Raw genomic sequence first — 22,685 nt, forward strand, 5'->3', positions numbered from 1 at the left:
CCCCAGCATCCTGCACCCCTGACATCCCGCACCCGGCCTCCCCTGGCGCCCAGTGTCTCCCAGCCCAGCCCTGGATCCACCCGACTGGCTCAGCTCAGGGGAATGACAGAGAAAAGGGCTTGGGAGGTGCATGCTGTTGCAGAGGGTGGGAAGCCTGTGTACGTGATGCTTAGTGCAGCGAGCGCAGGTGAGCAGCAGCCTGGGAGGGGGTTTGGGGCAGCACAGAAAGGGCAGCAGGATTTGAGGGTCTGCCTGAGGGTCAGGATGTAGGGGAGACACCCCTAGCCCTGCATGTTCTCACTCATTCACTGTGTTCTCCTGGGGAGATTCCACTCCAGCCAGGCAGAAGGGCCTTATGCAACATCCCTCCCTGTGGCTCAAACACTGTGTGCCTCCCTACTCCTCAAATCGAACATCATGTCCCAGCCCAGCCCAGCCCTGCGGGAGCTTTGCAGACAGATGCATGTGTGGGATTTTCCTTGGTGCCCGGCACCCCCACGGATCCAGGTCCGCCCACCACAGCTGCCCAGGACTGGGGCAGAAGGGGAAGCTGTGCTGTGCAGTGGAGGCTCTCACTGGAGAGTGGCACAAGCTGTGGAGCCAGCCCTGACCAAGCTGCAGCTCGGTGCCATGGGGGTTGGTGCCTGGTGAGAGCAAGAACCAGCTGGAGCCTACACAGGCCACCAGGGTGCTGGGGCTCTGTGTGCAGCAGCCTCCCAGGACACCTGAACAAGCATTCCATGAGCACTGGGACCAACCCCCCCTTCACCTGGGACAGCTGGAGAGGGAGAGACACAAGTGTGAGGATGCATCAGCAACAAGCCAAGCATGCAGAGCCCATCCCCCAAGAACCAGTGCAGCAGGGTGGGTGGAGGGCATGGAGGAGCTGCACCAGAGCTGAGGGTCCTCTTCTAGCCCATCCCCACAGCTCACCCACCCTTCTGCTGTGCCTCAGTTTCCCCTCTATTCTCGTCCCCTGGGAAGGGGGTTTTTCTAAGGTTGGGTCAGGCTGACACCCTAGCATGCCTCCAAGCAGTCCCAGCTGAGTAAGAGGTTTCAGGCCTCCATGGCAGGCAGGCCACAGCCCAGAGAGAGGGAAAAGAGCTGTTCCCAGCATATGTGCATGCCAGGAGCTGCTGGCAGGGCTGCCCGCCACAGGCACACTGCAGCTGTGCCCTTTGCCAGCACTGTCAGCCCATGGGCAACCGTGGGGTAGTGGCAGCACATGCCAGAGCAGCACAGGCAGTCCTTGCAGAGCGGCTGTTGTTGTCCTGGTGCTGTGCCGCCCTTATGTAACTGAGGAGCTAGCCCAGGCCTGTGCCCTCTGCTTAGGGCTGAGACAGGACCTAGCAGTGCCAGCCAACAGCCCCCTCAGGGCTTTTGGCCCCATCACAGGTCACAGGGCTGCCCCCCACTCCCAGGAACACTGCCAACCCTTGTCCCCCACAGCCCCCGTGGGATGGGGACCTGGCAGAGCCATCGCAGCCTGCTGCAGAGGGCAGCGGCTGCCCGTGCCCAGGGCTCGCTGTCAGGGCGGGGGCCGGGGCAGGGCTGCTCGGATGGATACGCAGTGTTCCCTGGCAGTTTGTGTCCCCGGCACCCTGCCCTGACACCCAGCCACAGGCATCTGTTGGTATCAGGAAGTGAAACAAACAGCAGGCAGTAACCTGGCAGCAAGACCGCAGCCACCCCAGTGTGCTGGGTTCACTGCACTCCTGCTGAGACCTCACCACCACTAGCTGCCCGTGGCACAGCACCTCTCCCTGCCCTGAGTACTGCTGGGGATGCCTAAGGAGAGCAGCTGGCTCATTCTCTCAGTCCTCAGGTATCCTATCTACATCCTCCTGCGCTGCAGCATGAGTTTTCCCTTTGGGAAAAATAAAAATAATTACATGGTTTGTGGCCTGTGGGCTGCAGCTGTGTGCCCAGCCTGGTCAAGTCCTGGGGAGGGACAAACCTGTCAGCAGGGCGTGTTGCAATAGGACAAGTAGCATAGAATTAGACTGGATATAGGAAAGGAGTTTTTTACAATTAGGCTGGTGAGACCCTGGCACAGGGTGCCCAGAGAAGCTGTGACTGCATCCTGGAAGTGTTCAAGGCCAGGCTGGATGGGGCTTGGAGCAACCTGGTCTAGTGGAAGTTGTCCCTGCCCATAGCAGGAGGGTGGAATAGATGACCTTTAGAGGTGTCTTCCAACCCAGATCATTTTGGGATTCTGTGATTCTATGACACTTTGGTCTGGCTGGGTCCAGCTGTCCCTGCAGGTCCCTGCCTGTGGCACAGGGGTGTCATGCTTCTGGGAGCCAGACATGCTGGCTGCTCTGTCATCCCCACCTAGCTGGAGAAAGGGTAGCCCAGTGAGGAGCCATCAGCCCACATTCTGCCATGGGTCAGCACACAGGGAGGCACAGCTTTGTATCCGTGGTGAGGTGGCTTTGTGTGCAATGCTCTGGACAGACACTCCCCACAGCTGGGACAGCAGTGGGACCTGCTGTAGCAAAAGGACTTCAGATTCTCAGGTAGAAAAAAGGTCAAACAGCCCCAAGGAGACAAGCTTAGAGGATGAGAGAAGAGGGAAGGGGATGGAGTGTGTCAGATTGTGTTAGGGAAAAGCAGGAGATACTGTCAACAAAAGTTGCTGAGGCAGATGGAAAACAGGTGGGTCAGGCAGGAGGGTGACAAGAGTGCAAAAGGCACAAACAACCTGAGATGCCTCCTGCCTGCCCCTGCCAGAGTCAGCGCGACAGCTCTTAGGAGGTTAATGGGATCATTAGTGGCGATAAGGAGGCAGCTAAGCAGTAAAATGTTCCTGAGAAAGTGAACTTCCTCATTCCAGCCAAGAAAGGGAGATTGGCTCAGAGCAAACAGCACCAGAATAAACAACTCAATTAGAAACAGCAAGTTCTCGAACCCAGACAAACAACTCAGGCCCAGAAGGTTTCATGTGGGCAGAGCCATGCTTGGAGCAAGCACTTCCCCATGGGACTGTCACTTAATGAATGAGCACTTGGAGTTACAGAAGGTGCCAGGGATTAACTAGGATTTAGGGGCCTGGGGGACCTAGCCAATTTGCTTTAATTGATCATTAGAAACAGCATAATCCCCAGGAAAATCAGTGTGGGAAATCCGGGTGCCAGGCTCCAGACTTTGTCAGGACTTACAAGAGGACACAAGTCGCAAAGGGGTTGCCTGCATTGGAGAAGGCTTTGCAAATGAGTGGCTTATCTTGTACCTAACCCTCTGGGGGCTGCCATGGCCTGTCTCAGTCCCCAGCTGCCTGGGCAGTGCCCTGCCTGCAGAAGCAGCTGCCCACACTGCCTGGCTCCCAGACCAGAGGGCAGAACAGAGGGACAAGGGTTGACCTGCACCCTGGGTAAGGCTGACCTCTCTGCCTGGTTCCTCCACATCCCACTGCCTCTCAAGCCCAGGGCTGCCTGCAGGCTGTGCTGAGGCAGGGATAGGCAGCTTGTGATTTTGGTATGGGTGACACTGGGGGCAGCCCTGTGCCAGGTTTACACCAGTTCCAGACACTGACCTGGACATTTCCCCCTGAGCTCAGCACTCAGGTCTGTCTGGTATCTGAGGTCTCTCCTACCACCCTTCCCAGCCCAGTCAATGATTACCCAGGATGGAGGTTACCCAAGAGCCACCAGGACAGTAACAGAACACAAATGGCATTGCCAAGTAAACACTGGCTGTGCTGGACAGGGCAGGGTGCCAGGTCCCGACAACTTCTGCACAGCTTTTTGCTGACAGCCAAGGTGTGTGAGGCCACCCCACTGCCAGCTGGTGAGCTGCTGCAGTGGGATAGAGCAGAACTCCAGAAGGCCCCAAGCCCCTCCCTGCCCCTGCAAAATCAAGATCTTATTGTCATTGGGAGTCAGCTGTAATGGCCCCTCTGCTCCCACTGGAGGCACTGGCTCCTGCCACCACGGACTGCTGCACTGGAGATCAGGGCCCTGGCACAGGATCACTCCAGCTGGTTCTGCCACACAGTGGTCAAGCATTTTTGTCAGGTCTGAGCCCTCCTCTGCCCCGCACTGCCCTGCCTGGGCCTGGCCTGCTGCAGCCAGCAGCTGTAACCCTGGCAGGGCTAGGGCTTGGCTTCATGGCAAGAGATCTCCCAGCTCTGGGATCACAAGCCAGAGTGATTTTTTGGCCTTTGCTTTTTGCTGTGCAGCCACCCTGGAATTTCGGAGAAGGGGACCTCAGGGTGAAAGCCTCACTGCAGCAGGCACCACGGGTACCCAGGTCTTGGAAGTGATAGCAAGTGGTGGGCTGCAAAAAGTCACTGCTGTCCTGGAGAATGGATGGGCTCTGTTTGTACTTGCACAGTGCAAAGCAGCACAACGCTTCCAGTCCTTCCCCTCCATCCCTGGAGAAACTTCCCTCTCAACCTTCCTGCACTCTCCTATCAGTCAATTCAGTAATTCTTTTGTGCCCACAGCAGAAGATACACTGGCAAAGTTAAAGATAGTCCTTGGCCACCTCTGAGCCAAACACAGCTAAACTTCCTGTCCCAAAGGTCCTAGAGATGTGAAATGGGACTCCTGACCTGCTGGGAGCATTCTGGTGCTCTGGAACAAGGAACATCAGCGTGGTCCCATTTTTAATGAGCAAACTCTGGTAGAAGCTTCATCACAGCAGAGCTCCTGTCATGCTGAACAGCCTGATGCTCCTGAACACCCCCGTGCACTTGGGAAAATCCCCCAAGGGTGCTTGAGCCGGGGTGATGCAGGCAGGTTTGTCTGCGGGTCTGGAGGCCCTTAGCTGCCCTGGCCTCCTCTCCAGCCCCCACAGCATGGGCTGACCATGAGTGACAAAGGTGATGTGGTGGCAGGGGCATTGCAGCTGGGTCAGTACCCTGGGGAGATGGTCCCACGGTGGGAGAGCAGGCAGGGGGTGGCCACTGCCAAGCGTGAGGCTGATGGCTGCAGCCTTGCCAGCAGCCTGTTATTCATTCCCCAGGAAGGAACCTTTGGACTGTGGAAGGTTCGAGGCTCAGGGAGAGCAGGGGCAAAGGCAGGGTCCAGGCTGGGCTCTGTCTGTCTGGCCTCTATCAGCGAGATGACTGCCAGGCTGGGAACTCCTGCGGGTGAATGCATGGCACAGGGGCTTTTACAGGGTGAGTGCGTGTGAGCAAAGGGCATGCAGGGCCTTGTCTCTGTCCCAGTAAGGTCCAAGCTGCAGTGCCATCCCATCTCAGTGTGAAGGGGCTCCATCAGCCTAACGACAGCTGCAGAGAGAGGAGAGAGCAGGAGAGCTCGCCCTGGGTGTCTCCAGGCTGTCTCCATCCCAGCACTGGCCCCACAGCAATGCACCAGCCCCTGCACCCCAGACTGTGCTCACGCGGCCGCAGCAGCAGCAGCAGCAGCCCCTGCCCTGTGCTTGGCAGAAGGAGGGGACCGCGGGCACTGTGGCTGCGTGTGGCTTCCAGTCGGGACCAGCTTCCTGCCATGGCAGCTCCCAATTAAACCAATTTCTTGGATGGCTTCAGCAATGCAGAAGCCGGAGGCTTTGTAGTTGTGCAGCCTCTTGGGCCACCCCCAGGGTCTCCCTGTCCTCCCGATGCCCTCGCCATCCCCAGGGCAGCACCTGCTCTCTTGTGTAACACGTGGCCTGATCTCCTGGGGCAGTGCCTCCTCTGGCCCTGCTGCTCTCCATAAGCCTTTTTGGGAACATATCACAGCAGGAGCCAAGTGCTGGGGGACTGCCCTAGCCTCACCAGCACAAACAAGGCAGCGCCATGCTGGGATGTGAGCCAGAGGCACCTCTGAAGTGGCTGCCTGGCCCAGGCACCACTGGTGCCAGCCCGCTGTGCCCAGAAGCTGTGGCACCAAGCAGAACTGCACATCAAAGCCCTTCTTGCCTCAGGGCCCCACACTCTGGCCAGGCACAAAGAGGGAGTGGCAGGGAAGGCAAGCAGGCAGGGCCAGGGTCCCCATGGGGCTGGGGCCAGGGAGTCAGGTGCCTCCTCTCTCTGAGCACCCCCTTCCTCTCGCCAGAGCTCAGGTACTCAGAGTGGCTGGGGTGGAGTAGGGACAGGAACACTCTAGGGGCCAAAGCAGGGCTCACAAGCACAGCCTGCACGGATGGCCAGGAATGAGGCAAGTCTTGAGCGGGCTGAGCCAGTCACCGCAGGACACAGGAGCTGCACTCCCACAAGCCCAAAACAGATGGACAGACAGCACAGTGGCAGGGATCTGTGCTGTCTAACCAGGAGGATGCAGAAAACCTCTGGGGTATGATGACAGTGAGACAGAACAAACGTGTCCTGGGCTGGGTGGGACAGTGCTTGGACAAACACCAAGGTCCCTTGTCAGTGCCAGTGGTGCAGGAGCAGCTCTGGGGGCACATAAGACATGGGCTTGGACCACCTGGCAGAGAGAGCCTCTGTGGCAGTGGCAGTGGTGGTGCTGCTGCTGGTCGTGGTGTCACCAGCACTGTGGGACACTACACTCACACAGGGACACATACTCAGTCCTGCAGCCATGGCACTGACACATACACACATGTGCTTTAAGCCTTGATGCTCTGGCTCCATGCTCAGTGGGACCAGAGCATCAAGGTACCCCAGGCAGCCTTTGGGGTGGCTGAAGGCTCAGGAGGTGCAGGTGAGACACTGCTGCACACAGAGCAGAGTGTGAGCAGTTTAGCTGCTGCAGCTGCACTTTGGGAATTTGGGTCCAGTAGCAGACAAGGGGCAGAAATCCTTGGTGCTGACACAACCCAGAGCTCTGGTCCCTCCATGGTACAGGGGCTCAGGGACCAAGGGGAGCAGGGCCAGGACCCAGGCCAAGAGCCTGAATGGCAAAGCACTGAGCAGCAGAGGCTGCAGGCTCCTTAGTTGGGTAATTATTTTTATTGTTGTTATTATTGTAATTACAATAACAGCAACAGCTACAGCTGGCTGCCGTTGCATCACTGCTGGCATCATCACCATTGTCACTGGAGTGGGAAAGTGACACCCCAGGGCAGGAAGTGCCTTAGCCAATGCCCATGCTGTCTGTCCCTCTCTGAGGGTATTCACAGCAGTCTGCCCCTCCCTCCAGGGGCCCACAGCCCGGGACTGTGCTCTGTTGCGTGCAGGCATCAGGATTGAAGAGGACCGATGGGTCGGGAGATGAGCTGACAGTTCCAAAGCTCCCTGCTGATCCCAGGGCTGTGCCTCTTCCCCAGGGCAGTCCCTGCCAGGGACCAGCTTGCTCTGTCCCCAAGGCCTGGTATGTTGTCATATGGGGTTCAGCCAGAGTGGGTGTCACTGCTCAAAACTCTGACAGGGAGGATGCCCTGGTCATGGGACTGGCCCACGTGGCTTTCCAGCTCCGCTTCCACCCCAGAAAAGGCTACTATTAAGGAGGGATTGTTAGAGAATTAAGGGTTGGAGCAGCAAGCGGGCCTGGGCTGTGGGCTGCAGACGGCCAGGGATTACCCTGGGACAGCAGTCTGGTGCCAGCACCGCTCCAGCCAGAGCTGGTGCTGCCAGAGAGCTAAATCCAAAGTGCTGGAGCCCAGCCCAGCTGGCAGTGCCCAGGCTTTGCTCCTTCAGGAAGCTGGAGCAGGGATGCTGCTCACCTCTCTCCTTCCATGTCACCTGATCATTCTCAATCTACACGTCCTGGAGGGGTTCTGCTGCACAGCTGGAGCTGCAGCAGAACCCCTGAGGTAGTGAAATGGCCACGCCAAAACTCCTGGGGTGGTGGAGCAGTGCCTGGGAGCTAATATTAACCAAAAGCTTACCAGCTGTCCTGGACAAAGGGAAACACTCCCCAGCTGCCTGTAACTGCTCAGTCTTCTCTAATTTCACATTTAGAGAAGCACCCAGCACCCATCCAGACACCCAGCACAACCTGCATCCAGCAAGGGAACCCATCCCTCCTGCTTTGCCCCCAGCTGCCTGCTTCCTTCAGGATGCCATGGGGGAGCAGGGCTGTTCCTGTTTCTCACAGGGCTGAGCACCCTGGGAGCACCCTGCAGCATTTCTAGCAGCCCCAGCTGTGCCTCGCCATGTCCAGTGCAGCTGTGACAGAGCTCACACCTCTCCTGCTGAATGCCACCGTATCACTGCATGGAGTGGAGCAAGGTCCTTCTCAGCCCAGAAGCAAATTCCTTCTCCAAGCTAGGCCTGGATTACACTAAGGGGTTTGTGGCAGCAGCAGGGCTGCCTGCAGTCCACGCGGTCCTTCCTAGGAGAAGGAGTGTGGGGACATGTGAGCACACGTGGAAACCCTGTGCCTTGGCTGTGAGGGGCATCCCAGCAGTACCTGAGCCACTGAGGCTGTGACCTCTCAGAATTCCTGTATCGGAGAAACAGAGAAGGAATGTGTCATTTTAACAGCTCTGACCTGGGTCCTCTCCCCTCTGTCTGCCCCCCACAAAAAACTCTGCTGGCAGGCGACCCACAGGCACTGTGGCAGAGCTGGCTGGGGAGAGGGGCAAGGGTCACTCTGCACACACGCTGAGTGCAATTAGGCAGCCAGAGGCTGCTGCTAACAGCACTGCTGCAGCACGGGAATGCCACAATACTAATTAATCCAGGCACTGGCTTGGGGCCAGGATAGACCTCCCAGGGCTGCAGGAACTCAGGCAAGAAGACAAAATGCTCCTCCGGGAGGTGGGTGTCTAACGGGGGCCTGGATCTAGCAGCCAGTGTGCCCCCCCTTGGGCTGCATCTGTGCCCCGTGGCTTGGGGTCACCAACTTCTGCCTAGGGCTGCAAGAACCAGCCCCTGCGCCCTGCCAGCACCCTGGGGACATTTCAGTCCCCATGGCCAAGAGGGGCCAGCAGCTGGGGGGTGGAAAACTGACAGGGCTTCATGAAAAGAGAGAGCTTGAATGTCTATGGCCATCTGACCCCCACCCGAGCCACAGGCCAGTCACCACGGTGTGCTCAGCCCTGTGGCGTCCAGGAGCTGGATGCCAGGAGCCAGGCACAGTGCTCTAAATAAGCACAGCTGCTCTCTGCCTGCTGCTCCCATCGCAGTGACAAGAGGGCACCAGCCCAAAAATGCCTTTCCCTTCCCACCTCCACAGGGCAGTAGGGCAGATGGAGGTGGAAAGCTCATGGGGAAAGTTGAGGGACCTCCTCCTCCTCCTCCTCCCATGAGCTTGCAAATTGCCCTGCTCAGCCTGGGTCTGCTCACCATCTCCCACGCCTCCTGCCAACTGTGAGCAGCATAGGGCAACCTGCTCCAGGGGATTTGCTAGAGCTGGGTCTGCAGCCCTCAAAATCCCCCTCACCTGAATCCCCCTCATCCCATCTAGATGTCTTAGTGAGGGATCATGTGCAAGTGGGGAACACGTGTCCCCATATGTACTAACCAAGGCACTGGGGCCTGGAAGAAGCTGAAGGGGCTTTCCAGCCAAAACCTCTTCCAGGAAGGATCAACTCCCAAATACATCAAATACAAAACATTTTCTTCCTGTTTCAGGCTCAATTTTTGCATCAGACAGGATGATTATTTTTAATGAATTGTGAACATGGAAAGAGGCACTGTGCTTCTGCAAACTGTTTCCTTTGGGAATCTCCCAATTTTCAGGTCTAACAGATCCCAGAGATGTTGCCTCATTGGCATAGATGGAGTCTGGTGGGGAGGGCCCTTGGGCTGAAAGCCGAGATGTGCTATGCCTTGTATTTTTAGAAGGTGGAGACAGCCAGCTGGATCCCAGTCCAGACCCACCACTACCTTGTTCTGACCCTGTGAACTCCGGGTCTCCAGGCTGAGGTGCCTTAGGACACCCAAAAATCTTCTGTCCCCAGCAGGGTTATACTGCTGCTGAGTGCAGTCATGCAGAATAGGACTTTTTTTTTTCTTTCTTTCTTTTTTTTTTTTTTTAACTGGTCTCTTTATATGTTTGCCATGAAGTAACATTCCCATGTCTGTTGTATCCTTCCCTGGACAGCGAGCAGATTCGGAAGGTGCCACTGGCGTTGCAGGGGCTGACGCTCACCACATGCCTGGGGCTGTGTGCGGCTGCAGCGCTGGCAGGATTGGGCCATCCCCATTTGTGTCCAGCTGGGCGCATCACAGCCATGGGATAGCAGAGATCCTCAAGCCTCTGGCTGTCCCACTGATGACTCTATCTCAGGAAGGGCTGCTGCATCCTCACTGCAGGATCCTGTGGAACCCCACTGTGCCCAGGCACCGCACCACTGCTGCAGCCCCTTCCACAGAGCCCTTCCTGTCCTGGGGAAACAGAGAAGGAATGTGTCATTTTAACAGCTCTGACCTGGGTCCTCTCCCCTCTGTCTGCCCCCCACAAAAAACTCTGCTGGCAGGCGACCCACAGGCACTGTGGCAGAGCTGGCTGGGGAGAGGGGCAAGGGTCACTCTGCACACACGCTGGGTGCCTGGCCCATGGAGGAGCTGCTGCTTGGCCATGACCATGTTTGGGTGTTTTTGAGCTGACAGATGACTCAGATCTCTGTTCCTGGGACTTGTTTACCGAGATGGGTGGGAGCAGTAGAAGCATGAGGCTAGTGGTGTGGCAGCCATGCACTGTCCAGTGTGCCCCCATGTGCAGCTGCCTCTGCCACTTGCTCCTGTCGTCGTGCTGGGCCTGGTCAGGGACAACTTTTGCGTTCAGAGTGGGAAGTTGCTGGCCCCTGCCAAGCACAGGGAGTGCTGGGGAGGATGTGCCCACGAGGCTCACACGGAGACGCAGAAACAGACCCGGGTGTGCTGCTCCAAAGTGGGTCGTTCCAGGCTGTTTTACCCACTCCTTACAGGATCAGCCCAGCAGTTCCTTTTGTCCTTACTAAATGCTGAAGCTATGCAGCCCCTTGCCAGTGCCATGGCTGTGCCCCCGCCCCGCTGCCGGTTCTCCCAGCAGGCAGATGGCACTGTCCCCTCACATACATGCCTGCCTGGGGGAGCCAGGGGGTTTCTTGGAAAACAACCCACTTCTTGGCCTGCCTGAAATAGCACCTCACAAAACATGGTACAGAAATCCCCAGGGCTGAGAAACAAGTGAGCAGCTTGTCCCACAGCTCCTGTAGCAGGGCAGCACTCCTGGGAGGCTGAGGAGCCTCCCCAGCATCCCCCCCAATTCCCCACCATGTTGCACAGCCATGAGCATCTTCCCACCCCTCCTGGCCACGTCAGCTCCCGGGTTCTCCTTTGGCTTCCCTCCACCCTGCCCCACCCTGGCCACCCCCATCCCCAGTCCAACCGTTGCTCTGGAAGCAGGAACCAAAACCTATCACTTCCGCTTGCCCACACAGCACGGCCCAAAATAGCTCAAAAAGCCCTAAAATATCGCTGCCCACTCTGCCCAGATCATACCCTGAAGAACACGTAGGAGTGTGTGCAAGGCTAAGGGTGAGCAAGCAGAGGGACCAGCCCAAAAACGTACATCCCATGGGATCATAATTTCCCCAGGCGTGCAGGAAAACAGCTGTTGCTGTGGCGACAGCTCAGCGTTTGCTGCTTCCTCCCACAAAATCGGGTGACACGACGTCACCAGCCGGCCGGGCGATGGTGAGCGTGGCCCGGGCCGTGACCACCGGCACCGCCTGGTCCCCGACCTCCCCCTCCCCTTCTCACCATGCCTGGGCATCTCTAGCTTTCCTAGAAAAGCCATCAGGCAGCCTGGGTCACGATTAGCACATTCAGGCTCGGAGATGGGGTGTCCCCAGCACTCAGCCCAGTTCTGGATTAGCCAATAACTCCCCTGGCCTGTCCCCGCTGTGCAGGTGACAATAACTCAGGTAGACCCAGCTCTGCACAGGCTCCCTCTGCCTCCTTGGCTTTCCACCCTGGGCACGCCAGGGCATCCAGCAAGGACCAGCTTATTCACAAGTGAAATACTTCTCAGTGCTCTCAGGTTAATTTTGATTCACTGCCAAACCATCCAGGGGAGATGCCAAGCTGGAGTCATCCAGGGTTCACGAGCCAGGGGAGAGATCAGGAGAGTGGGTTTGGGGGAAGCTAGGTACAAACAATGCCTCCCAAGGATCAGCCATCCTGAAATGCTCACAGCATCTCTGGAGAATGTTAATTCCCCTCTGTTAAGCTCAGATTGCATAAAACTCCCTGTGTCCAGTTCTCTCTCCCTAGCTCTGCTCTGCTGGAGGACGCCCCCCACCTCCCTAGCTCCAGCACCGGGCCAGTCTCCAGGCTGGGCTGTCCCCACACTTCCTTTGCAGAGCTGGATGCACAGAACTCCTGGAGAGTCTCCCCCATGGCCAGACACCCCAGGGTCTCTCTGCTTGTCCCAGCACACAGACCCAGAACCTGCTGAAGGTGTTTTAAAACTGATCTGTACTTGAACAGGGGAATCCTGGGGGAGGTGAGACCAGAGTTGTGCTGTGATGCTTTTCAAGAGCAGTTTTCTTGAGAAGGCAAAGATAAGGCCCAAAATCACAGCTGCCCTACTGCTGCCCATTGCCATCCACTGTACGCACCCAAACAAAGGAACATCTGCTTCCAGACCCCCTGGCTCTCCCCTGGGCTTCAACATCTCAGCTGGGAGGGCCTGCACTGTCCCAGGGACGCTTCATTGTGCCCATTCTGGGACAGAGGCTCCCAGAAACCTTTGTCTTGCACCCCTGAGACACAGAGTACCTTCTCCTTGGTGGTTCTCAAGCAGGCTAGGAACCCCCACCCCATCATGGAGCAGCATAGATACCCTGAGCCTCTTTATCACCAGCCAAGGAGTCAGCTCTCCTGAGTCTGCAGCATGCCTCCTACTCCATCCACAATCCCCTTGCCTGCCTCCTGCTCCATACTGCCTGTTTGTATGCTGCTGCCCTGGTTACTGGCCACTGAGTCACCACCAAATCTCTCTCACAGGCAGGAAAGCCCAGACTCACATTTTCCGTGGGATTCCTACAACTCATTCAACCTTCTGAGGTGGGGAGAGATATTGCTGGAGGCGGACAGAGATGTTGACATCACAGGGATGTCCCAAGGACCAGGGCTACCTACACTAGGAACTGCCAAGAGCACATCCAAGCTATGCAGGAATGTTTGGGTTCCTTGGGGGCTGTATGATAGGGGATTCCTTCATCCTTTTGGAGAATGGAACAAGGAGAAATCTTTCCCCAGCAGCTGCTCTTGCAGCTAAGCAGCAGTGGTGCCTGCATGTGGGTTCACTCCTGACATGTGCTTTGTGAACCCACCCTCACAGGGGTGCAGAGGCTGTTCACCCCTCCCCTTCATATCCCCAGTTTTGCAATGCTGCAAAAAAATCCCCAGCTCCCAATAGCCCCCACAGCACAGGTCTGTGAGGAAACAGCATCTGGAAGGGATCAGCACAGTAACCACTGCAGGGAAAGGGGAGGGCTATAAATAGCAGCAAGTTTCCAAATCAAAGCTTTAGAAACAACAACAACAACCAAAGAACACAGGCTGAGGCCCTGGTTTTTCTGCCTGGCGTGTTTATATATATAGTAATTTTTTTATTCCTAGCTTGTTTTCAATCTTCCCTCACTGCTGGGATGTTCTGGGTCTGTCCTCTTTCCCAGTGGGCAGCTTCCCAAAGACATACTTCTTGGAAGGCTGTAACCTCTTTTAGTAGATTTTAAATTACTCTCAGGCAGGAATGTCCCAGGACTATTTTCTTCTCATTTAGCAAAACAGGCTTGTCCCTGGTTTGGGGGTGCCACAGGGCTGTGATGTCCCTGGGGTGTGGTGGCACCGCAGGGAGGATGCCAAAGTTCCATCCAGCTGGAGGGGTGATGTTTTCTGGGGGAGCTCATTGGTGATGGGAAAGTCTCAGCACCTGCAAGGACAGGCAGGCTGCACACCTGACTTTAAGCCTCATGGCTAAGAGGTAATGCTGGTAGAAAACTGAACCTGAGAAACAATGCCTGGGGGTCTCCTTTGGAGCATCCAAAGGAATGGATGAGGGTTTCCTTTGGACCATCCTCAAACAGCATCCTTTACTCAGGCATGGACACTCCTTGGAATAACCTAAGCACAATCCCAGCTGTGGGTCCCCTAACCTTAGCCCTATTCTGGGCACAGGTCCTGCACCTCCTGAGTTCTTCCCACTGTCCCTGTTGGGGTCCGTGGACTGGCATGATCCCACAGTCAGTCTTGAACCTCTCACAGACACCACAGCTCTTGCAGTGCATCCTTCCGGGATGGTTTGTGGCCCCAGTGGCATCCAGTGCCCAATGGGACATCTCTTCTGCAGAACAGTGGCCCCCAGCTCCTGGTAAGGCAACTCAGATGTTGCAAGACAAGGGAAGAAGGAGAAATCGCACCTTTTCCCCAGCAAGTTACTCTCCAGCTTGAAATCCCCAACCACAGCTCAAACTCCTTGAGTCCTGGTGTTCTCCTGCTCCCTCCCCCTGCCCAGGGCTCCTCAGTGACTGCGAATAGCAGCAGCCTGGTCCTGGGAAATGTGGATGTGTGGCCTCCTGTGCAGACCAAGCCAGTGCTGCTATGTTTATCCCAGTTTTATTGCCCACTAGGGTTGTTTTGCTGGAAGGGCTGTGGTCTGGCAGGCTCTGCCCTAGCAGCAGTGCTGTGGTGCAGCCAAGCCAGGATGGCATGACACACACATTTGAGAAATAACCTCATAAATCTGCTTAATTCAGCCGATGAATCATTCCCACTCCCTGTGGGCTCCCTTCCCATGCGCCAAACCTTACTGCCCCTGCTCTGGGAGACAACACAGGCAAAAAGTACCCAGGCAGTGTTCCCTGAGCAACACCAGCAGCACTGCCTGCTCTCTCCCCACAGTTCCTTCGCCCTGCCTAGCACACCCAGCCTTTCTGCAGAATGATGGGAGCTGCTTGGCACCTTGGTGCCACATCCCCAGACTCCATGGCATTCCACAGCCAGACAGCTCCAGCTCTCCTGTCCTGGCCTCCCTAGGCCAAGTGGGGAATAAGACAGCAGAAAATGGCTGTGTGGTAATTTGGAGCAGGAAGAGGATGGCACAGCCTTGTATGCTTTCCCTTGGACAGTAGGAATCAGTCCTATCATACAGCAGGGACACAATTCTGGGTGACCTGGCAGAACCCTTCATCAGAACTGGGATTGCCATGGGAAGCGGAAGGCTGGGTCACACTCCACCATATCCATCCAGATGGGTGAACATATCCACCTAGTTTAATGTCACAGCTGACACTGGTGTCAGAAGCACTAGGAGCAGTGCAGGACGTTCCCATTCAGGCGATGGTCCCTGCCCTAGCACTGGCAAGGGGCCGGTGCTGTCAAAGACTGGTCCATCCATGCAGCACTGCTGCCTGCTTGGGTCCATGCTGACATGGGCGGGTCGTCAGCCCTCTCCATCCCCTCCTGGGGTGGGTACACAGCCCATTGTCTGCAACCTCTTTTTGGGGGAGAAAGGGCAGAGTAAGGGGTCTGGATGTCTCACACCAGCTGTGCATTAGAGGGTGGATCTGTGTCCCACAGGTGCGGTGGAGCTGTAGCACCTCCCTGTTTCCATCACACCCCCCTCGTGACAGTGTCCTGCCCAAATCAGGGCAGGTCTGCCCCACGTAAAAGGAACATGAAGGTCCACAGGGACATGGACATCCGTCATGTCCCTGAAATAGCAATGACCTGCAAATATGGGCTGGAGGTCCATGTCAAGGCCTGTGGCTACAGGAGTCCCAGCGTTAGGTGACAATCCCAGTTTTCCTTTTAAAGACAATGATACTGAAATGAGTTTCCTTTGAGTTTCCTGTGTTCCCAATTATGGAGGAGAAAATCTGGGAACCTTTCTAAATCCATGCTAATAACATCAGCAAAGAAAATGTCGTCAGACAGAATGTCAAAAGATGTGACAAAAGCCCCAAATCCCATGACACCTTGGGGACTTGAACTCTCAGGATAACACCCCGCCCAGCTCCTGTGCCTGTGGCAAGCCCCACCCTTCTTACGTGACCAGCTCACAGCATCCCTCTCAGCCGGTGCCAGTCTGGACAGCATCCCAGTACTGTGCCCTGGGGAAAAGACTTGTGGAGATGGAGAAAAATCCAGGATGAGCCATCAAGCACTCTGCTGACACTGCACAAAATGGAAGCACTGCACTCTGTGGAAGCGCTTGGCCAAGTTCAAGGTCAAGGGCTGTAAATTCCTTGTTATTTTTAACTCCAGGGTAGTAGCTGGTTGAAAACAAGAGGAAGAATAGCTTGGATTTGGAGAGGGAGGGGAGGTTCATGGTAGGTGGATGTTTTTGCTTGTTGAAATAAGGGTGAAACCTTAAGAAAGAGGCAGGGGGGTGGGAGAAAACAGGTGCTGCAGGTGGCAGGAGATCCCCAGAGAGGGGCCGTCAGGCTGAGCAGGGTCCCTGTCTGTGCCCCATCAGTCACAGAGCTGCAGCTGGACATATTCTAATGGCTGAGGTGACCTGCAAGGACATGTGCAGCTGTAGCCTGGGGCCATGGCAGGATCAGGGGCACAGAATGAGCTGGGCTGAAGCATGTCCTGGCACACACATGTGCAGCCTGTATTTTTCTCTCCCACTAGAAAACAGCAGCATGTGGCTGATATTGGGAAAGAGACTTTTCTCCTGCTTGGTGCAGTGTCCAAAAGAGGGTTGGCATCCCGCTCATCCTGCCCTGCCCATCTGACAGTGGGCAGGGCTGCTACACTCGGGGCTCCACCCCCAGACACAGCAAAGCCACGGTGCCCACAACACAGTGTCCCCTGGCCCAGGTCTTGACATATGGCTCCATCAGATGGACATTTCCAAACCAGCACATCGTGTCACATCCCTCAGCAATGGAATGCATATGCTGAGGGGACAACACTGAGACCACGTGCCTGCAGCTCCACATATCCCCCGTCTCACGTCACCAGTGTGGCTGCCAGGAAAAAATTAGTCATGTTCCCAGGGTGTGAAACTCTTAAATGCTGGCATCTGAGAAAAAAACAGTCAAGGAATAACAGAAGAGAGAACAGCCTTGCAGCGATCACTGCGAGCTGCGCAGGGCAGAGCCATGCACAGAAGCGTGCCTGCACAAACACACACACCCACTCTCATGCTGGCATTCAGATCCTGTGGGATCGAGCTGCGTGCACAAGGCATGTGTGCCCACACGTGCGCATGCACACCCTCAACAGGGCTGTGTGATCCCTGGGATCCAGCTACAGGCAGCATGTCTGTGTAGGCTCAGGTGTCCAAACACAGCTTTGCACCCACTTGGTGCTCCCACTTGGCTCCAGGCACACAGGGTGGACACCATGTACTGTGGGGCCAGTGATGGTACTCAAGGGAAACCTTCAGATCCTTGTCCTTGAGCCCAGCCAGAACAAACTAGGCAATAAAAGGGGATTTCCTTCCTGAGAGCCTCTGCTACTAGGACAAACCTGTGCCTTGGCCTTCTCCCAAGCCTGCACTCCTGTTGTGCCCAATGCTCCAGCCCTCCCTTGCTGTCATCTTTGACTGTAACTGCTCCAACTTCCTGGCTTCTCCATGCACCCCACAGACACACAGGGGACAATCCCAGCCCCATGATGCTGCTGGGGTGGGTGGTTCTGCAGCTTCTGGCTCAGGGCAAATCCTCCCTTAGGAAAAACAAGGCCCGACTTCAAAGATACCCAGGGCTGGCACTCTCTGGGATCCCCAGGGACATTCTGCAGATGGTCTCTAGGCAACTGGAGTCTGAGACAACCACCATCACCCATGGCCCCTGCCCCATCTCAGCTCTGGGCTAAAGAAGCTTTCCTGGGTTGAGAGGCACCGTCCTTCCACCACCACTCCATGCCCCGGAAGCCCAAGAGCCTGAAGGCTCACACTGCCCTTCCTACCCTGCCACAGTCCTTAGGGGACACCCAAGCTGCCAGAATTTCACCTTCCTGAGGTCTGTAACCCTGAGAAGCACAGCCATCATGCCCCAAGCCACATCACTGCATGGACCTGCATGGACACAGGCAGTGGCACTGCCCCATGGTGCTGTGGGTACACAGCAGACACACCGCTGCAGGGATGCAGACAGAGGCCCTACCAGCAGAGGTGACAGCCAACGAGTGTCTCTCCCTGCCTGGCAGTGCCAGGCTAGACAGCTCTGCCAGGAGAATAGATGAACGTGAGAAGATAGTTCACGGTCTGGTCAAACCCAGTGCAAACAAAGCAGTGTGGTCCAAGGAGTGAGGGGCAGACTCTGCATGGGGACAGAGCCACTGTGCTGGCACACAAAGGCCCTTTCACTGCCCTGGAAAGATGAGCAGCATGTGCGATGGCACTGAATCTGGGACAGGACAATCACAGTATAAGCCCTCCTCAGACAGAAGGCCTTTGTGAGTCAGGAGCATCCCTAGCTCTGCAGTCACCATTGGTGACCAAGCACAGCCCAAGCCACAGGGTTGGGCTTCCCTGGAGCCAGGTCATGCCAGAGCCATCCCAAACACAGTCTGTGTGATGGCCGAGTGTGTGGGAAGTGCAGGGAGCACTGGCTGAGCTCTGTCAAGGCTGGCACCCAGGCAGCCAGGGAGACAGGAGCTGGCTGCTTTCCACAGCTCTGCCTGATTACCAAATCCCTGCTCCATCCTAGAAGCCCTTCTCTGCCCCATCTCCCTTTGATGTGACTTATGCCATGTGGCCCCTCAAGGTACACATCGGCAGGGCCTTGGCATCCCACAGCCATCCCAGTGTCTCTGAGTGCTGCGGGCAAGCAGGAGAGGCAGCACCCCCTGAGTCACACCAGCAGCACCCAGCGCCAGCCTGCAGCAGACTCAGACCTGGTGGGCTCCCTAGCACGGAGCAACCCAGAAGATGCCATGTGAGGTGCCACCCAGCATCACCTTTCCAATGTCAGTCATATCAGAACTAGCCAAACAGGACACGAGGCCACCAACAAGGTGAGATAGCAGTTTGCTCTTGCTGTGCATTTGGAGTCAGGATGCAGAGGGCTGGTGCAGCAATCCCCCTCTCTGGAGACACGATTTAGGGGAGACCACAGTGCTCCTCTAAACACAAGCAAAACAAGCAGATACTGCTAGACCATGACCTGATGAATGACAGGACAGGACAATCCTGGTCATGATGGGCAGGCAAGGAACAGGCAAGCTTGGGCAGCAGCCTCACCAAACACCAGTGAAGCCATGGCATGTGACATGCCACCTCCCAGAGCCATCCTGTCCTTACCGTCACCACATCTCAGCTGGCTCCTTCCAACAAGAGGGTGAGCATCAGGGTGTGGCCACGGCTGGTGGGGACCATCTTTGCCACTGACAGTGCCAGACTGGCCTGGGATGCACAGTCAGGGGCTGCTGCACCCCCTAATCTGCCATGTGTGTCTCTCAGTTCCCCCAGCCAGGTGACGCTGCTCCTCTGCAAAGACTCACTCCAGGGCCTCCCAGCATGAGACAGAAAAGGAACCAGACAAAGGAACCTCTTTTCCAAAGAGACCTGTTGTTTCTCTTCTGGGATGTGGTAAGCTGCCAGGGCCATTGCATGGCCAGGCCATCTGAGCTCTGTGGTAGGGCAGAGCCAGGGCTAGCAGTGGGGACAGGTGGCACCACAGGAACCCCAAGCAGCAGTTGTCCCAGGAGAAGCCACAGAGGGTGCACAGGAAAGGGGTGGGAGGAGTGCCAGGAGTGCGGTGCTCTAAGGGGAAACTGAGGCACACCATGACAACACACCTCAACAATGCTCAGTTAATGAGCCCAGGACCCATCACAGGACCCATCCATGGCTTCACAGCCCTGCTTTGAGCCCTGCTGCACCAACATACGTGTTCCTACATCTTTCATTACCTGAGGAAGGACCCCAGGTCTCAGGTGCCTGAAAGAGCCAAGCCTGGAAACCGCACTATGCTCCAAGGACAATGCAGGAAGGACATGCTCTGCTGCCAACAGCTGGTGCCTCAGCCCTTGTTTTCAACTTCATGTAAGCACAGAACCCAAGCCTGCTCCGGGACATGGTGAAATTGGATCCATGCGGAAATAATTAGAAAGGGGAGGGATAAGGAAGAAACTTTGCTTTGTTGGCACAACTCTCTGCCCAGGGAAGAAAACAGAGCCCATGAGCCAGCCCAGATGTGTTTGTGCTGGGAAAAAACAGCCTATAAGCAAAAGAGAGGCACAGAGGAGGGGCTCACCCCACACCTCCCTCTGGGACCAGCTTCAGCTGAGAGTGATAGGGGCAGGTCCTTGAGGACAGAGAAGCTCTTAGGGAGTAGAATTATAGAATACCCTGAGCTGGAAGGGACCCACAATGATTTTCAAAGTCTAACTTTCTACTAAGGAAGAGATGGTATCTCACCAGGGAAGCTCTTCTCACTGGGTTGGAGACAACCCATCTTTAAGCCAAGCCCAAGGCAGTCAAATGAGGACTGTGAAATGCCTGCTGGGATCCCCTCTGCCAAGACCACCTATGGATCCTCATCCTCAGTGGCATGCTGCTCACACAAACTGGAGGTCACCTTTGCCCTGGGGACCCATCGTCTCCACAGGGCAGGGAAGAGACAAACGTTTTGCTGATGCTCAGCCTGCACCCCAATGTTCCCCAGCTGCTCATACAGGCCCTGCAGGCCCCCAGCTCCTCTGGGATGTATGATACCTGCAGGGCTTGACAACAAGAAACACTCGCCCTCCAGCTGCTTGGGAAAGACACACCCCACAGGCATAGGGTGTTCCAGGATGAAAGCAGACTGTGAGTCAGCTCAGAAAGTGGAGTCTGGATGAGCATCTTCAGGGGTAATTCCAGGATTGCATCACTGCAGTGGGAGAGGTTCACCATCTGCCTGTGCTCTTGGAGAAGTCCTTGGTCAGCCTGTGTGGGTAGGTGTCCACATGGACGGGGAACTAGTGCTGGTGCTGCAGGGTGATGCCTCTGCCTGCAGCACAGTACCCTCAGAGCTCCCAGAGTACATCAGCTCCACCCCAGCTTCAGCACCCTCCTCAAACCTTACCCTCCAGCCACAGATCCTGCACAGCCCTGGGCCAAACCCCCTCTCTGCTCCCACTGAGGGAGCTGAGGGGAGCTGAGGGGAACAACCTGTTCTCAGGGTACCCATGGAATGTAGCTGTACTCTCCAGCTCCCCTGCCAGTCTCCCCAGAAGAACAAAATGGCAGCATGTGCTTCCTTATCCCTTTTTGGGACAGGAGGTCAACAAGACAAATAGGATAATAGCCAGGCACGGGGTGCTGGCCGTGCCTCACCCCAGTGAAACCTGGGAGCCTGATGCAAGCACATGGGGAACTTGCTCTGCTGGCAACTTTCACTGTGTCTTTCGTCAGCCAAACGGTCTGTTCCAGGTTTGTGTCTTTCATCAACAAAGTCCTTCAGAGTGGGAATCCTGGGAGGTAAGTATCTGGAATGTGTTAGGAACAGCTAATCCCAGGTTTGTCTTTCTCCGCAGGAGAGGAGGAGAGGGGCAGGTGAGGTGGAGCTGCAGGTGCTGGCTGGCTTCCCAAGCTACTTAGCAGGAGCATGGGCTGCCCTCCCAGCAGCAGCACAGCCACTGCACTGAGCAGGGGCTCCTCCTTACCCTGACCCTGCTGCAGACCTTGCACAGGGACCATGTCTGTGCCTGCAATCACTACTGGAGTCTGCACATGATCCTTTGTCCCCTTCTCCCTTGCAAGGCAACGTGGTCTCTGCCAAACTGCTAGTGTCTTGTTATTGGACGTGTCCCTGCCATCACAACCTGTGATGAAGCACTCTGAATCCCCACTCTGTCCCTGGCTGAAGGTTGTTCTCAGCCAGTGCTCATCAGGGTGAGCGATCAGGCAAGCAGGAGGTGAGACCTGCCAGCCCTCCCACACTCCTGGGACTCATCCAGGAGCTCCTGTGCAGTGTGCTGTGCTGGGGCTGAGATCGCCCGGAGATGTGAATGGCTCAGGCCTGCACTGGAGCTAGGAATCCACAGTCACAGGACAGAGGATATGCCTGAAGGGTGGCAGAGCCAGCCCAAATCACCCCAGTCTGTGGCATGGAGCTCACCCTCCATGGGAGGAGATGTACCCATGCTTGACCCACCCTGCCTCTTGTGACAAGTCACCAACTGACACTGGAGCCACTGCCTGACACTTCCTGCCCTGTGTTCACCAACACTGAGCTCTTCAAGAGCTGATGGCCTGCTCCAAAGTGCTGTAAAATACTCCAAAACCTCTCCTTCAGTTTGGCATATTTTGGGCTTCCCAGGATGACCGGCAAGACCACATGCCCCAAACCAGGCAGCCCAGCTGGACCACCAAAACCTTTTTGGTGACCCATTCAGCTTCCTCGGGTGGCTGTTTCCATTCCCTACCCAGCTCCCTACCAAGTGTAGATTGGTTTTGAAATGATGGATTCCTTCTTCGCTTCCAAATGTGAACATTGTTTTCTCTTGCATGTCTTTTGGGGTTTTTTTTTGTGTTGGACATTAAATGTCCCCAGCACTTGTCAGTCTTGGAGACAGGAAACAAAAACAAACACTGTGCTTGGCTGAGGGTGAGGAGGCTGGAGGGGCTGTAAATTTTAAGCACAAACTAACCCCGAATACTTTCTATGCTGTTCAGCCAGGCCTGGACTGAGCCTTTCACAATGACAGGTGTCTTCACACAGTGACTTAGTTCCTCACTTCCTGCTCACTGTTTCCCATGAGTTCCAGAAATCATGGCCCAAACTGGAGCTACCTCACCTGACCTGGATGATGTAAGCCACACAAGGGAGCAGGTGAAATATGCCCCAGAGGACACAGCCACCTCCATTCCAGGCCACACATCTCTGTCTGCTCCAGGGAACAAACTCCAGACTCACTCTGGTCCTTCCCTTTCTGTCCTGTCTGACCACTG

This window comes from Passer domesticus, chromosome 7 (genome assembly GCF_036417665.1).
Source record: "Passer domesticus isolate bPasDom1 chromosome 7, bPasDom1.hap1, whole genome shotgun sequence".
Lineage (NCBI taxonomy): Eukaryota > Metazoa > Chordata > Aves > Passeriformes > Passeridae > Passer > Passer domesticus.